The sequence below is a fragment of the Acanthopagrus latus genome, chromosome 24, assembly GCF_904848185.1.
Source record: "Acanthopagrus latus isolate v.2019 chromosome 24, fAcaLat1.1, whole genome shotgun sequence".
Classification (NCBI taxonomy): Eukaryota; Metazoa; Chordata; class Actinopteri; order Spariformes; family Sparidae; genus Acanthopagrus; species Acanthopagrus latus.
In genome coordinates this window covers 14,831,722-14,837,721 of record NC_051062.1, presented here as the reverse complement: position 1 = coordinate 14,837,721, position 6,000 = coordinate 14,831,722, and the positions used below count along the sequence as shown (strand labels likewise).

General features: G+C 44.3%; 1 protein-coding gene and 1 long non-coding RNA gene across 2 annotated transcripts in view; one reads left to right on the top strand and one right to left on the bottom strand.

Moving 5' to 3' along the window:
* The window catches only part of LOC119015197 (zinc finger protein GLI2-like), a 58,785-nt gene that overhangs the window by 1,768 nt on the left and 51,017 nt on the right, over positions 1-6,000 (top strand). The window lies entirely within an intron of this gene.
* The window catches only part of LOC119015332, a 70,836-nt gene continuing 65,829 nt past the window's right edge, over positions 994-6,000 (bottom strand). Inside the window, exon 4 of the long non-coding RNA XR_005073305.1 lies at positions 994-3,576. This is a non-coding gene — a long non-coding RNA (uncharacterized LOC119015332). The remainder of the gene's footprint in view (positions 3,577-6,000) is intronic.

Below are 6,000 nucleotides of genomic sequence, written 5' to 3'. Positions count from 1 at the left end.
TCTGAAATATGAATATTTTCAGATTTCCTTCATCGGTTCTTTGAAAACTGTTCAGGAATAATTTGATTAATTGTAAAGATGTTTTTGTTTAATCCTCTAAAATCTGATTATTTTCTGCTTTTCTTCATCTTCTACGTTTCTGAACTTTACTCGTCTGTTAGTGAGACAAATAAATTATTTGAATGTGTCCAATCAAATCGATGAATCAATGATGAAGTGATATTTAACTGCAGCTGCAGGTCGGTGTTGGCTGGAGACAGAACAGGCTGACAACACAGCGAGCCTCTCGCTGATCAATCGATCAGTTCAAGGAAACTTATCAGGAACAATTCTGCTCATTGATCAGGAGAAATCTTCCCTCTAAACCCAGAAAGAAAAGAAATATTTGAACTTTTCCTCGTCTTTAATACGTTTTATTAACAGCTGACAAAAAAATTAATTCTCAGGAAATTTATCAGGAACAATTTCATGAGGAAAAAGAACCACAAAAATATTTAGTTTCTTCTTCTAAAATATAATAATTTCAGGTTTTCTTCGTCATCTTGACTTATTTTTTACGTAAAACTGACACATTTGGATTTTGGACTGAAACGTTATTTAAATCTTTAAGTTTTAAATTGGTGAATCACAAAAATGATAATTAATATTTCATCAGATTATTCCTGATACGTTTTCCAAGAAAGAATTGATAGTCGACTGTAAATAAGCATAAAAAATGAAGAAACACATAAAATAGTCCTGTAATCTGAGATTATAAAGTAGATTTATTTTGCATTTCTCCCTGATCAATGATCAGAATCGTTCCTGATGTTGATTAATCTCAAGACCCAGAATCTTTTTCTCCAACATGAAAGTAAAAACATTTAAATCCTTTCGTCTCACTGACAGTCCAGAATTATAAATGTGTGACATTTACTGTTAATAAAAAATATATATGACAAAGAAAACCTGAAAATATTCATATTTTACAAGATAAAACAAGACAATTCTGGTTCCTGATTTTAAAGAACTAATTGATAATAAATGTGTAAGATGCAAAAAAACTGCTAATAAAACAAAGAGCTGCTCTCGTTTTTATACATTAAATCTGCTGTGATTTAATTAAAAATGTTTAAAGCAAATTTACACAAAAATAAATAACCTACATTTAATAATTAAATGCACCTCAACTGTCTGAATTCATTGGACATTAACTGGAGTTCTGCTGGAACAATCATCCATAAATCAAGTATTGATTTACTGAATGAGCTCATCAGTATTGTAACGAGTGTTTGTGCGTGCAGACGTCAGCTGACCTCCTCCTCTCCGTTTGGACCGCCGACCTCCTGCTGATCCACCACAAACACTCGTTAACACGCGAGCACGTGATTCTGACAGTTTGAGGACGGGCCGCGGACACGGAGAGAAGTTACAGCCTCCGCAAACATCTCAGAAACTTCCTCCGACAGACCCAGGCAGCAGCAATTACACATGATGAAAACAGAGCCGCGTTTAATGCAACGCTGAAACACGCTCACGCTCAGAGAGACATCACGAATCAAAGGTCGGGGGCCCGCCGGGGGCCCCTGGCTCCTCCTCTGTGCTGTACAGCCTCCGCTCTCCGGGATCGCCTTTGATGCGTCTGTTAATTAACTCCTGAAGGGACGGCGGCAACGCCACGATCAGGCCTGACAGCCGCCGAGTCGAGTCGGGGAGTCCGTGTGTGGATTTCAAGGGCGGATATGAAGGAAGCCCCCCCGCCGCGAGCAGAGCCGCCCGCCGTGACACTTCGACATGAGAGAACCAGCGATCGCAGCCTTCATCAGGGCTCAGCGTGCTTATCAATCGATGTGATCGCTCTGCCGTGTTCAGTCATCGTCTGACTCGGCCTCTTCCTCCCGTGACAGGCGGGTAAAGCGAACGCGAGCTCTGAAGTGCTGCCATCTTTTTCCTTCCGTAGAGTCTTTTACCATGTGGCGTCCCGGCGGGGCCATGTGGTATTCCTTAGCAATCAATCCCCCTCGGTCGCGTCTTTCCGTGAGCTCAATCAGACCTCGAGGTCAGGAGGAATCTGTCCGGCCCCCCCGGAGGCCCCTCTTCTCCAGGAAGAGGGGCCGGGGACAGACTGGATCCCGGCCGGGGGCCCTGGAGGTCTGTGACATGCTGTTAGTGACGGGGCCTCGGCAGGTTTTCCACTCTGTCACTGGCTGTTAGCTCAGAGAGGAGCTGCTGCTGTTTGACTGCTGCTCACCTGAGAGCACCGACATCCAGCCGGCGGCTCAGATACCACAGCTGAAGTCCAGAACACAAAGTCCGACTGAAGACAAACTACTAAACAAAAACTACAGAAACTCCTGCTGAAAGGTTTTAGCTCCAGTCAAGTAAAAGTTGTAATGTCTGCAGAGTTAATGGCACCAGCAGCCTCCATGATGTTTCTCTGTCGTGGTGCCAGGCTGCTGACCTGACTGGATCAGCCTGGCAGCCTGGCACCGTTCACATTCAGCGTCAGTAAGTAAATGTTGTAACATCAATAGAATAATGACACCACCTGCGTTCAGAGCGGTTCACTAACAGCATCATGTCCGTCACTCTGTCATGTGGTGGCTGAATGTTGCCAGGCTGCCAGCCTGACTTCATCCCTGTCACCTCAACAAACACACGTTTTCTGGCCATTATTGAACAATTCCTGTTAAAATTCTCACTTTTTTTTTTACACAGATGTCTTGAAGGATAAAATGATGAAGGTAGAACATTTTATATTTAAAAGATCAAAGGTCAACTTCACTGTGACATCATAATATACCGGTGACAACGAGATAAACAAACCAAGGAGGGAATTTTAGAGAACATTTAATTTCCTTCTCTTGTGTTGGGCCTCAGTTTGGACATCGCTGATAATATATCAGCAAAGAAACGTCTCAATATAGCAATAAAGTATAAAGATGTCAGCGTACAGACTCACTGACTGGATGAAGCTCTGCAGGTGTTCATGTTATTGTGTCCACACCCACACAGCTGACTGTGACTCAGAGCAGCAGAGAGTTTCCCTTCATTTAAGGCCTAATGTGATGATGATGATGATGATGATGGAGAGTTATTACCTCTAAACGCTCGTCAAGCGTGAGTCAGCGAACACGTCAGGAATAATAACCAACACAACAGAAATCCTCAGAGAAACAGAACGTGAGTTTGAAAGCGGGACAGAAGTTGTTGTGTTTGGTAAATCTGGGTGATATTTGAGGGAGAAGCCTGATTTCTTCACTCCCGATCCGACAAAATCCTTCTACAACAAATCCAAACTGTCTCAAACTGCTGCTGCAACATAGACTGACGGTGTGTTCAGGTGTGACTGTGCTGCAGGATGTGGGCAAACATTTGCTGTATGACTACAAGTGAAACAGAAAGACTGACCGTAGGTGTTGGTGTGTAAATTAAAGGGCCCATCCGGCCGGTGAGGAGGAAGTCCGCGGTCCAAACTGTGGCTGTAAAACAGCGAGCGGCCGTGCTGCGGCGGGACCATTTGGCCGAGGGTCAGGGATCAAAGCAGCCGGTCGACCTCGGCGGTCAGCGTGGACTCGACACCGTCTGCAGGCCGAGCTGTGGAGACACACATGGCAGCTGTAACATGTTGAGTCTTTTACTGATGAGGAAACGAGTTCAGTGTCCCAATTTTTGTCTTTTTTCTGGGATGTTTTACAAGTTAACTTGGACCTCAAAGGTTTCGTGTTCGTTCGTGGGTCCAGTTTCATCTGTAACCCTAAAAAGTAAGTGACCGACTTCAGCGGCTTGTTAGCAGAAGTTTGTATGTTGTCCGTCCCACACAGAGCTGCTGGAAAGCTGATGCTAAACTGCATGGCAGGCTTTAAGAGTTGTGGCACTAAATAGATTGCATACCTCCGCCAAAGTCCCGACAGTCTCCTTTTGTACCCACTCACAGATGATATAAATATCCAGGCATTATTCTGTGGGGAAATTAACAACAATGTCGAGAAACTAATATACATTTTAAGGGTTTGTAGAAAAGCGGAAGCTGAACTGAATTGCTGGCTTTATTTTGTTGTGTGAATTTGCTGGAGGTTGGATCAGAAGGAGCATGAATAGTTAACGAAGTGGAGTGAAGGATTTAAAATGTACCAAAGCTGGAAGCTGAACTGCAGCCGTGAATATCGATGATGAGTTGTAAAAGCAGGAAAGGGATAAAAAAACGCAGGGAGCTGAACTGCCTTGTTTGACGAGCCGAGCAGCCTAACTGACTGATTCTTTCAGCACTAACACGGTTGCAGAGAGCATTAAGCTAACTTAAAGCGCAGCTACTGCAAATAAACAGCGGTGTCGGGTCGGCTGTGGCCCGCAGGTGGGAGGCGTTCATTCAAGTAGCCGAGCTGAAGTGAAGCGTTCTCCGTCTGAACTCAGCCGCCACATCTGTTTGCTGTTGGAGGAGATCAGCCACAGGATATTGAACATCCAGGCAGTCGGGTGTGAAGCCGCTCACGCTGACCACGGAGGCTGTTTCTCTCTCAGAATCAACACTTTGATTCACAAACGAGGTGAAGAAAATGTTGTTTGTTCTTGCATCTGTGTTGTTATCAGCTGAAGGACAAATGGTGAAACAAACAGTAAAATAAGCAGCGAACGGGAGGCTTTATCATACTCGTCCTCGGGGGAATTCTCCTTCTCCCCTGCGCTCTGTTTTTAGCTTTCAGATTTTGGGTCTCATTGCTTCTCTGGAAGTTAAGAGGAACAAGTCTGGGAAGTCGGTATAAATTCAAATGTCAGTGTTAGCCTCTATTTGTACATTCGCCACTCGCACAATAAACAACCCCCCTCTCCGGTCGAAGCTGGATTCTATTTAAGACTCGCCACCGACCTGGGCTCCTTTTACGGGATAGCTATTATTCAAAGGAGAATAGGTGTAGGGCCCGACCATAAATTCCAGCAAGTGGCCCTTCGGAAAGGGGAACCGCGCCGAGGAATTGACTGCGTGCTCTGTGATTTTACTCTACTACGCTGTGACCTTTTGAGTTGAGACAGAGTCGTTTGTTTCGGTTGACAAGAGCTGCTCCCATAATTCAGCGGGACAGCGGCTGCTGGTAATACCGGTGATGAGCCAAACTGTACTCTTGTTCGGCTGTTACACCTGGAAGGCAGAGGCATTTGTTTCCCTGACACAGGAAGTACCGTCTCACTGCAGGCCGGTGGAATCCTGGGAGTCGCGGCCCTCCACAGGACTAATCTAAATCATGTGTGTCGCCGGGTGTTTGTGAGCTCTTAGTTAATTTACGCCGTGTCAGAGGTGTTATTCTTGGGAGCACTTTGATATTTCTGGGTGAACTCCACATGCTGCAGGAACAGCTACTGCAGAGAGAGAAAAACTGTATGTGAAAGTAGTTAAACATGATGATTTAACACTGCAAACATCTTCCATCTGTGATGATTGTGAAGCAACACAAGTAATAAAAAGTGAAGTGTGTTTTGGCTCTGTAGAGACGGGGGGGGGAGGGTTATCCTGCCTCTTGTTCTCTTAAATAACTTCACTGTGAGCGTCTCTTTGTTGGCCATTATTCTCAAATGAATCATTGTTTGCCCTTTCAGAGGAAGCCCACAGTCGACAGTGGGAGGTGACACTTAATTACACCACTAACTGAGCTGTTGACTTGCTAACGCGGTTGTTAGCTACTCCTGCAAGTAACTTCGCTGATGTTTAGGGAGTCAGTGTCCAGTTTCACCAGGTCCATGACCTCATATAGTGACAGAGCTAATGTTGATTACTCTTAAATTAAATCAGTTACTTTGCTAAACTTCAAAGTACAACTATAAAAGTCTCATTCATTATTATTTTTCTGATTTTATAAAGGGGACGTAGCCTACACATGTAAAAAGCTTCACAAGGTTCAGCTAACACCAACACTCATGCTCCTACATAAGCTAACTTAAATAAAGGGATACTTCTATAGATATGTACTTTATATGACCCCACTTCAAAAAATACAAACTATCCCTTTAATATCAGCCCATGTTTGC